Source organism: Vespa velutina, chromosome 18 (assembly GCF_912470025.1).
Source record: "Vespa velutina chromosome 18, iVesVel2.1, whole genome shotgun sequence".
NCBI classification, from domain to species: Eukaryota; Metazoa; Arthropoda; class Insecta; order Hymenoptera; family Vespidae; genus Vespa; species Vespa velutina.
In genome coordinates, this window is record NC_062205.1 from 1,055,773 (window position 1) to 1,068,039 (window position 12,267).

The 12,267-nt window shown below is 27.5% G+C and overlaps 1 protein-coding gene and 1 long non-coding RNA gene across 11 annotated transcripts in view; both read right to left on the reverse strand.

Moving 5' to 3' along the window:
* The window catches only part of LOC124955512 (zwei Ig domain protein zig-8-like), a 198,940-nt gene that overhangs the window by 89,553 nt on the left and 97,120 nt on the right, over positions 1-12,267 (reverse strand). The window lies entirely within an intron of this gene.
* LOC124955514 overlaps positions 444-12,267 on the reverse strand; it is a 28,341-nt gene continuing 16,517 nt past the window's right edge. For 2 of the 4 annotated variants that reach the window (XR_007102893.1, XR_007102895.1), the window contains exon 6: positions 444-785. This is a non-coding gene — a long non-coding RNA (uncharacterized LOC124955514). The remainder of the gene's footprint in view (positions 786-12,267) is intronic. The other 2 variants (XR_007102894.1, XR_007102896.1) reach the window with 2 other exon arrangements.

Consider the following 12,267-nt stretch of genomic DNA (forward strand, 5'->3'; position numbering starts at 1 on the left):
CAATCTGAATCTCCAATAAATCTCTGTTAATATTCGTGAAAAACGCATAAAGAAATTAGTTAATTCAGCAAAAGGAACAATCCAAGGAAATAATAAATCGTAAATTGAAATAGTTACGATAAAATGTTTAGAAAACGTTGCTTTGAATAGTTTTGTAACCGGATTAGCAAATACAGAATTAGAAAATGAAGTAAGTTATATGAATTAAAAATCTCTAAGAGTAAAGTTATTAAAAATTGCGATAACAACTTGAAAATTGTATTAAAAATTAACATGCAAGATTTTCGTGATAATCATGATTAGGAAAAGTTTACGGATAGAAGATATGATGGCCTACGAAAATACATGAATGGCAACATATTTAATAATTATTAAAGATAATATTATATTACAAATAATATTCGATGTATATATATATATATATATATATATATATATATATACATCGAATATATGTATATGTATATATATTCTCGAAATATGATACTACAAATGACTATAAAACAACGCGACGATAAATTTTGTAGAAAAAAAAATTGTTAACATACTAATCATAAATTCGAAGAATTCAGAATATTGAAAAATAGAAAGTTTCTAAAAATAGAAAGACGAAAGCACAGCTTTGTTGAATTTCATAGAATACAAAATCTAGCATCGTACATAAAAATTAACAATAACCCACCAATACGCAAGAAAATTCATAAGTATTGTAATCGTATAGCAATCGTGCACACGATCGACGAATTTAGAGCTTCAATTATCTGGAACAAAAAACTCTCGGATAACTAAAACAAAAATTCACGAATATATAAATCAATATTGTCACGGAAAAAATTACAATATCATAAATAAATTTGAACTCCCGATAAAGTAGGAAAAATAGATAAAGTAGAAAAATTGCCCGAGCGAACGAATTCGGGAAAATATTCTCTAACGTTACATGAGTTCGTAACAGATTAAATGAAAGCATTAAATAATTTTCAAACGATGAAACAAAGTTATTAATGAAGTAACTATATCTTATTAAACTTGAGACTGTATTAACAACTGCGATTATTTCAATTTTAATAAAATAATAGGATGGACGGATATAACAGCAGTAACGATTAAATCATTAAAAGAGATCATGATCTTTAAAAACGACGATCGAAACTTTTCATATTGTTTAAAATAAAATTTTTAATAAAAGGAAGTATATCAGTTCTTTTTTCATTATTTTAATATTAAATAATAAATATTTTAAATTTAGAAAGTTAGTATATTACAAACATCTCCAAAATAAGAATCTGAAAAATTATATGACATGACAACGTTCAGTAACAGATGGCGTGAAGAAAATACTCCATATCGATTAGAGAATACGGGAAAAAAAAAATTACTTGAGGTATTATGGAAAACAAAAAAAATCGGAAGAAATGTGTATCCCTATATCGGTGGCAAGATTATAGGAAATAGAGCTAATCTTGACAGATCGAATTCTAACAAAATGAATATAGATTTATATAATTAAAAAACCGAGCTATGATTTAATTCAAATTGAAATAAATGCTATAGAAGATACAAAAGTAGATGACAATTCAAAAAATGAAAGATTCAACCAGAATCACATACAAATTATCAAGCTGAGTCATTCAGTAATTGAAATATGGCAGTAACAGATATTTTCCACATCCTACAAAATTTTTGATGGAACAAGGAAAAATCAAGAGTACAGATCATTCAATTAAAATTAAGCGAAATGAAAATCATTCAATTACAGAATTTTAGTGAGGTACAATTAAACTAAGCGCTATAAAATGTGCATAGCTAGTAGATATTTCAAAAAACACAGATTCAATTCCTATCAAACCTAATACACAATTATTCATAAATGAAGAACTTTAGAAAAATCTATCCACGTGTAAAATTCGTGATGATAGCACCAAAGTATTACGAAGGGAGAAACTCTAAAGTAGGAATCTGATAAATTATATAACATGAAGCCGTCTTGTAGATTGCTAATAGGGAATTATTTAATAAACTTAACGTATTATGAGAAAAGAAAAAAATAGGAAGAATTGTGTATCTATACATCGGTGGCAATATTATAGGAAATAGGGATAATCCTGACAGATCGAATCCTAAAGAACAATTACAAATTTAATAAATCTAAAGAACAGAGTTATGTTTTAATAAAAATTAAAATAAATGCTGTGTGGCGTACCAAACTAGTGTCTGTCCAAAAAAGGAAATATTCAATAAGAATCGCTTTTAATTATTAAGATGAAATCATCTAGTATTTGGAATAATGCAGCAGTTTAACACTGATATATCGTGCAAAATTTATTATGAAACGTCCAAAAATTAAGTGTACAGATAATTCAATTAAAATTAAACAAATTGGGAATCATTCTCGAGCAGAATTTTTATTAGCATTAAGCAATGATTGAATTAAGCGCTATGAAATGTGAATAACTAGTAGACATTTCAAGAAATATAGATTCAATTCTAATCAAACCTAATACACAATTATTTACGCATGAAGAAATTTTAAAAAAATCTATCCACCTGTAAAATTCGTGATGATAAGACGAAGGTATTACAAACAGAAAAATTCTAAATTTGGAATCTGATAAATTATATGATATGAAGCCGTGTAGTAGATGGCTCATAGGGAAAATATCCTAACATCTTTCAAAGAATTGGGAATTATTTAATAAAACAGACGTATTATGAGAAAAGAAAAAAATGGGAAGAATTGTGTATCTATACATTGGTGGCAATATTATAGGTAATGGGGATAGTCCTGACAGATGGAATCCTAAAGAACAATTATAGAATTATTAAATAAAAGAACAGAGTTATGATTTAACAAAAGTTAAAAGAATGCTGTGTGGCGTACCAAACTAGTGACTGTCCAAAAAAGGAAATATTCAATAAGAATCGCTTTTAATTATTAAGATGAAATCATCTAGTATTTGGAATAATGCAGCAGTTTAACACTGATATATCGTGCAAAATTTATTATGAAACGTCCAAAAATTAAGTGTACAGATAATTCAATTAAAATTAAACAAATTGGGAATCATTCTCGAGCAGAATTTTTATTAGCAAGAAGCATTGATTGAATTAAGCGCTATGAAATGTGAATAACTAGTAGACATTTCAAGAAAGATAGATTCAATTCTAATCAAACCTAACACACAATTATTTTTGCATGAAGAAATTAAAAAAAAATCTATCCACCTGTAAAATTCGTGATGAAAGGACGAAAGTATTACACTGGGAAAAACTCCAAAGTAGGATTCTCATAAATTATATGCCATGGAGATGTCTATTATATGTCTCATAGGGAAAATATCCAAACATCTTCCAAAGAATAGGGAATTATTTATTAAAACAAACGTATAATGACAGAAGAAAAAAATGGGAAGAATTGTGTATCCATACATCGTTTGCAATATTATAGGAAATAGGGACAACCTTGACAGATCGAATCCTAAGAAATAAATACAGATTCATTAAATCAAAAGAACGGAGTTATGTTTATTATAGTTAAAATAAATAATAAGGCGCGTTCAAAACCTGTTGTCTGTTCAAAAAAGGAAATATTCAAGAAGAATCGCTTTTAATTATTAAGATGAAATCATCTAGTATTTGGAATAATGCAGCAGTTTAACACTGATATATCGTGCAAAATTTATTATGAAACGTCCAAAAATTAAGTGTACAGATAATTCAATTAAAATTAAACAAATTGGGAATCATTCTCGAGCAGAATTTTTATTAGGAGTAAGCTTTGATTGAATTAAGCGCTATGAAATGTGAATAACTAGTAGACATTTCAAGAAATATAGATTCAATTCTAATCAAAAATAATACACAATTATTTACGCATGAAGAAATTTTAAAAAAATCTATCCACCTGTAAAATTCGTGATGATAAGACGAAGGTATTACAAACAGAAAAATTCTAAATTTGGAATCTGATAAATTATATGATATGAAGCCGTGTAGTAGATGGCTCATAGGGAAAATATCCTAACATCTTTCAAAGAATTGGGAATTATTTAATAAAACAGACGTATTATGAGAAAAGAAAAAAATGGGAAGAATTGTGTATCTATACATTGGTGGCAATATTATAGGTAATGGGGATAGTCCTGACAGATGGAATCCTAAAGAACAATTATAGAATTATTAAATAAAAGAACAGAGTTATGATTTAACAAAAGTTAAAAGAATGCTGTGTGGCGTACCAAACTAGTGACTGTCCAAAAAAGGAAATATTCAATAAGAATCGCTTTTAATTATTAAGATGAAATCATCTAGTATTTGGAATAATGCAGCAGTTTAACACTGATATATCGTGCAAAATTTATTATGAAACGTCCAAAAATTAAGTGTACAGATAATTCAATTAAAATTAAACAAATTGGGAATCATTCTCGAGCAGAATTTTTATTAGCAAGAAGCATTGATTGAATTAAGCGCTATGAAATGTGAATAACTAGTAGACATTTCAAGAAAGATAGATTCAATTCTAATCAAACCTAACACACAATTATTTTTGCATGAAGAAATTAAAAAAAAATCTATCCACCTGTAAAATTCGTGATGAAAGGACGAAAGTATTACACTGGGAAAAACTCCAAAGTAGGATTCTCATAAATTATATGCCATGGAGATGTCTATTATATGTCTCATAGGGAAAATATCCAAACATCTTCCAAAGAATAGGGAATTATTTATTAAAACAAACGTATAATGACAGAAGAAAAAAATGGGAAGAATTGTGTATCCATACATCGTTTGCAATATTATAGGAAATAGGGACAACCTTGACAGATCGAATCCTAAGAAATAAATACAGATTCATTAAATCAAAAGAACGGAGTTATGTTTATTATAGTTAAAATAAATAATAAGGCGCGTTCAAAACCTGTTGTCTGTTCAAAAAAGGAAATATTCAAGAAGAATCGCTTTTAATTATTAAGATGAAATCATCTAGTATTTGGAATAATGCAGCAGTTTAACACTGATATATCGTGCAAAATTTATTATGAAACGTCCAAAAATTAAGTGTACAGATAATTCAATTAAAATTAAACAAATTGGGAATCATTCTCGAGCAGAATTTTTATTAGCAGTAAGCTTTGATTGAATTAAGCGCTATGAAATGTGAATAACTAGTAGACATTTCAAGAAATATAGATTCAATTCTAATCAAAAATAATACACAATTATTTACGCATGAAGAAATTTTAAAAAAATCTATCCACCTGTAAAATTCGTGATGATAAGACGAAGGTATTACAAACAGAAAAATTCTAAATTTGGAATCTGATAAATTATATGATATGAAGCCGTGTAGTAGATGGCTCATAGGGAAAATATCCTAACATCTTTCAAAGAATTGGGAATTATTTAATAAAACAGACGTATTATGAGAAAAGAAAAAAATGGGAAGAATTGTGTATCTATACATTGGTGGCAATATTATAGGTAATGGGGATAGTCCTGACAGATGGAATCCTAAAGAACAATTATAGAATTATTAAATAAAAGAACAGAGTTATGATTTAACAAAAGTTAAAAGAATGCTGTGTGGCGTACCAAACTAGTGACTGTCCAAAAAAGGAAATATTCAATAAGAATCGCTTTTAATTATTAAGATGAAATCATCTAGTATTTGGAATAATGCAGCAGTTTAACACTGATATATCGTGCAAAATTTATTATGAAACGTCCAAAAATTAAGTGTACAGATAATTCAATTAAAATTAAACAAATTGGGAATCATTCTCGAGCAGAATTTTTATTAGCAAGAAGCATTGATTGAATTAAGCGCTATGAAATGTGAATAACTAGTAGACATTTCAAGAAAGATAGATTCAATTCTAATCAAACCTAACACACAATTATTTTTGCATGAAGAAATTAAAAAAAAATCTATCCACCTGTAAAATTCGTGATGAAAGGACGAAAGTATTACACTGGGAAAAACTCCAAAGTAGGATTCTCATAAATTATATGCCATGGAGATGTCTATTATATGTCTCATAGGGAAAATATCCAAACATCTTCCAAAGAATAGGGAATTATTTATTAAAACAAACGTATAATGACAGAAGAAAAAAATGGGAAGAATTGTGTATCCATACATCGTTTGCAATATTATAGGAAATAGGGACAACCTTGACAGATCGAATCCTAAGAAATAAATACAGATTCATTAAATCAAAAGAACGGAGTTATGTTTATTATAGTTAAAATAAATAATAAGGCGCGTTCAAAACCTGTTGTCTGTTCAAAAAAGGAAATATTCAAGAAGAATCGCTTTTAATTATTAAGATGAAATCATCTAGTATTTGGAATAATGCAGCAGTTTAACACTGATATATCGTGCAAAATTTATTATGAAACGTCCAAAAATTAAGTGTACAGATAATTCAATTAAAATTAAACAAATTGGGAATCATTCTCGAGCAGAATTTTTATTAGCAGTAAGCTTTGATTGAATTAAGCGCTATGAAATGTGAATAACTAGTAGACATTTCAAGAAATATAGATTCAATTCTAATCAAAAATAATACACAATTATTTACGCATGAAGAAATTTTAAAAAAATCTATCCACCTGTAAAATTCGTGATGATAAGACGAAGGTATTACAAACAGAAAAATTCTAAATTTGGAATCTGATAAATTATATGATATGAAGCCGTGTAGTAGATGGCTCATAGGGAAAATATCCTAACATCTTTCAAAGAATTGGGAATTATTTAATAAAACAGACGTATTATGAGAAAAGAAAAAAATGGGAAGAATTGTGTATCTATACATTGGTGGCAATATTATAGGTAATGGGGATAGTCCTGACAGATGGAATCCTAAAGAACAATTATAGAATTATTAAATAAAAGAACAGAGTTATGTTTTAACAAAAGTTAAAAAAAAATGCTGTGTGGGGTATCAAACTAGTGACTGTCCAGAAAAAGAAATATTCAATAAGAATCGCTTTTAACTATTAAGATGAAATCATCTAGTATTTGGATTAATGCAGCAGTTTATGATCGATATATCGTACAAAATTTTTTATGATACTTCCAAAAATTAAGTGTACAGATAAATCAATTAAAATTAAACAAATTTGGAATCAATCAAGAGCAGAATTTTTATTAGCAGCAAATAGTGATTGAATTAAGCGCTATGAAATGTGAATAACTAGTAGACATTTCAAGAAAGATAGATTCAATTCTAATCAAACCTAATGCACAATTATTTATGCATGAAGAAGTTAAAAAAAAATCTATCCACCTGTAAAATTTGTGATGACAAGACAAAGTATTACTAACAGAAAAATTCTAAAGTAGAAATCTCATAAATTATATGACATGGAGATGTCTATTATATGTCTCATAGGGAAAATATCCAAACATCTTTCAAAGAATAGGGAATTATTTAATAAAACAAACGTATTATGAGAGAAGAAAAAAATGGGAAGAATTGTGTATCCATACATCGTTTGCAATATTATAGGAAATAGGGACAACCTTGACAGATCGAATCCTAAGGAATAAATACAGATTCATTAAATCAAAAGAACGGAGTTATGTTTATTATAGTTAAAATAAATAATAAGGCGCGTTCAAAACCTGTTGTCTGTTCAAAAAAGGAAATATTCAAGAAGAATCGCTTTTAACTATTAAGATGAAATCATCTAGTATTTGGATTAATGCAGCAGTTTAAGACTCATATACCGTGCAAAATTTTTTATGAAAAGTCCAAAAATTAAGTGTACAGATAATTCAATTAAAATTAAACAAATTGGGAATCAATCAAGAGCAGAATTTTTATTAGAGAAAAGTATCAATTGAATTAAGCGCTATGAAATGTAAATAACTAATAGACATTTCAAGAAAGATAGATTCAATTCTAATCAAACCTAATACACAATTATTTATGCATGAAGAAGTTAAAAAAAAATCTATCCACCTGTAAAATTTGTGATGACAAGACAAAGGTATTACAAACAGAAAAATTCTAAAGTAGGAATCTCATAAATTATATGACATGGAGATGTCTATTATATGTCTCATAGGGAAAATATCCTAACATCTTTCAAAGAATAGGGAATTATTTAATAAAACAAACGTATTATGAGAGAAGAAAAAAATGGGAAGAATTGTGTATCCATACATCGTTTGCAATATTATAGGAAATAGGGACAACCTTGACAGATCGAATCCTAAGGAATAAATACAGATTCATTAAATCAAAAGAACGGAGTTATGTTTATTATAGTTAAAATAAATAATAAGGCACGTTCAAAACCTGTTGTCTGTTCAAAAAGGAAATATTCAATAAGAATTGCTTTTAACTATTAAGATGGAATCATCTAGTATTTGGAATAATGCAGCAGTTTAAGACTGATATATCGTGCAAAATTTTTTATGAAACGTTCAAAAATTAAGTGTACAGATAATTCAATTAAAATTAAACAAATTGGGAATCATTCTCGAGTAGAATTTTTATTAGTGGTGTTCATTAATTGAATTAAGCGCTATGAAATGTAAATAACTAATAGACATTTCAAGAAAGATAGATTCAATTCTAATCAAACCTAATACACAATTATTTATGCATGAAGAAGTTAAAAAAAAATCTATCCACCTGTAAAATTTGTGATGACAAGACAAAGGTATTACAAACAGAAAAATTCTAAAGTAGGAATGGGAAGAATTTAATAAAACAGACGTATTATGAGAAAAGAAAAAAATGGGAAGAATTGTGTATCTATACATCGGTGGCAATATTATGGGAAATGGGGATAGTCCTGACAGATGGAATCCTAATGAACAATTATAGAATTATTAAATAAAAGAACAGAGTTATGTTTTAACAAAAGTTAAAAAAAAATGCTGTGTGGGGTATCAAACTAGTGACTGTCCAGAAAAGGAAATATTCAATAAGAATCGCTTTTAACTATTAAGATGAAATCATCTAGTATTTGGAATAATGCAGCAGTTTATGATCGATATATCGTACAAAATTTTTTATGAAACGTCCAAAAATTAAGTGTACAGATAATTCAATTAAAATTAAACAAATAGGGAATCAATCAAGAGCAGAATTTTTATTATTAAAAAAGATTTATTGAATTAAGCGCTATGAAATGTGAATAACTAGTAGACATTTCAAGAAAGATAGATTCAATTCTAATCAAACCTAATACACAATTATTTATGCATGAAGAAGTTAAAAAAAAATCTATCCACATGTAAAATTCGTGATGATAAGACGAAGGTATTACAAACAGAAAAATTCTAAAGTAGGAATCTCATAAATTATATGACATGGAGATGTCTATTATATGTCTCATAGGGAAAATATCCTAACATCTTTCAAAGAATAGGGAATTATTTAATAAAACAAACGTATTATGAGAGAAGAAAAAAATGGGAAGAATTGTGTATCCATACATCGTTTGCAATATTATAGGAAATAGGGACAACCTTGACAGATCGAATCCTAAGGAATAAATACAGATTCATTAAATCAAAAGAACGGAGTTATGTTTATTATAGTTAAAATAAATAATAAGGCGCGTTCAAAACCTGTTGTCTGTTCAAAAAAGGAAATATTCAAGAAGAATCGCTTTTAACTATTAAGATGAAATCATCTAGTATTTGGATTAATGCAGCAGTTTAAGACTCATATACCGTGCAAAATTTTTTATGAAAAGTCCAAAAATTAAGTGTACAGATAATTCAATTAAAATTAAACAAATTGGGAATCAATCAAGAGCAGAATTTTTATTAGACAAAAGTATCAATTGAATTAAGCGCTATGAAATGTAAATAACTAATAGACATTTCAAGAAAGATAGATTCAATTCTAATCAAACCTAATACACAATTATTTATGCATGAAGAAGTTAAAAAAAAATCTATCCACCTGTAAAATTTGTGATGACAAGACAAAGGTATTACAAACAGAAAAATTCTAAAGTAGGAATCTCATAAATTATATGACATGGAGATGTCTATTATATGTCTCATAGGGAAAATATCCTAACATCTTTCAAAGAATAGGGAATTATTTAATAAAACAAACGTATTATGAGAGAAGAAAAAAATGGGAAGAATTGTGTATCCATACATCGTTTGCAATATTATAGGAAATAGGGACAACCTTGACAGATCGAATCCTAAGGAATAAATACAGATTCATTAAATCAAAAGAACGGAGTTATGTTTATTATAGTTAAAATAAATAATAAGGCACGTTCAAAACCTGTTGTCTGTTCAAAAAGGAAATATTCAATAAGAATTGCTTTTAACTATTAAGATGGAATCATCTAGTATTTGGAATAATGCAGCAGTTTAAGACTGATATATCGTGCAAAATTTTTTATGAAACGTTCAAAAATTAAGTGTACAGATAATTCAATTAAAATTAAACAAATTGGGAATCATTCTCGAGTAGAATTTTTATTAGTGGTGTTCATTAATTGAATTAAGCGCTATGAAATGTAAATAACTAATAGACATTTCAAGAAAGATAGATTCAATTCTAATCAAACCTAATACACAATTATTTATGCATGAAGAAGTTAAAAAAAAATCTATCCACCTGTAAAATTTGTGATGACAAGACAAAGGTATTACAAACAGAAAAATTCTAAAGTAGGAATGGGAAGAATTTAATAAAACAGACGTATTATGAGAAAAGAAAAAAATGGGAAGAATTGTGTATCTATACATCGGTGGCAATATTATGGGAAATGGGGATAGTCCTGACAGATGGAATCCTAATGAACAATTATAGAATTATTAAATAAAAGAACAGAGTTATGTTTTAACAAAAGTTAAAAAAAAATGCTGTGTGGGGTATCAAACTAGTGACTGTCCAGAAAAGGAAATATTCAATAAGAATCGCTTTTAACTATTAAGATGAAATCATCTAGTATTTGGAATAATGCAGCAGTTTATGATCGATATATCGTACAAAATTTTTTATGAAACGTCCAAAAATTAAGTGTACAGATAATTCAATTAAAATTAAACAAATAGGGAATCAATCAAGAGCAGAATTTTTATTATTAAAAAAGATTTATTGAATTAAGCGCTATGAAATGTGAATAACTAGTAGACATTTCAAGAAAGATAGATTCAATTCTAATCAAACCTAATACACAATTATTTATGCATGAAGAAGTTAAAAAAAAATCTATCCACATGTAAAATTCGTGATGATAAGACGAAGGTATTACAAACAGAAAAATTCTAAAGTAGGTATCTCATAAATTATATGACATGGAGATGTCTATTATATGTCTCATAGGGAAAATATCCTAACATCTTTCAAAGAATAGGGAATTATTTAATAAAACAAACGTATTATGAGAGAAGAAAAAAATGGGAAGAATTGTGTATCCATACATCGTTTGCAATATTATAGGAAATAGGGACAACCTTGACAGATCGAATCCTAAGGAATAAATACAGATTCATTAAATCAAAAGAACGGAGTTATGTTTATTATAGTTAAAATAAATAATAAGGCGCGTTCAAAACCTGTTGTCTGTTCAAAAAAGGAAATATTCAAGAAGAATCGCTTTTAACTATTAAGATGAAATCATCTAGTATTTGGAATAATGCAGCAGTTTAAGACTCATATATCGTGCAAAATTTTTTATGAAAAGTCCAAAAATTAAGTGTACAGATAATTCAATTAAAATTAAACAAATAGGGAATTATTCTCGAGCAGAATTTTTATTGTACTTGTTGATTAATTGAATTAAGCGCTATGAAATGTAAATAACTAATAGACATTTCAAGAAAGATAGATCCAATCCTAATACCCAATTATTTATGCATGAAGAAATTTAAAAAAAATCTATCCACCTGTAAAATTCGTGTTGATAAGACGAAGGTATTACAAACAGAAAAATTCTAAATTAGGAATCTGATAAATTATATGACATGGAGATGTCTATTATATGTCTCATAGGGAAAATATCCTAACATCTTTCAAAGAATTGGGAATTATTTAATAAAACAAACGTATTATGAGAGAAGAAAAAAATGGGAAGAATTGTGTATCCATACATCGTTTGCAATATTATAGGAAATAGGGACAACCTTGACAGATCGAATCCTAAGGAATAAATACAGATTCATTAAATCAAAAGAACGGTGTTATGTTTATTATAGTTAAAATAAATAATAAGGCGCGTTCAAAACCTGTTGTCTGTTCAAAAAGGAAATATTCAATAAGAATT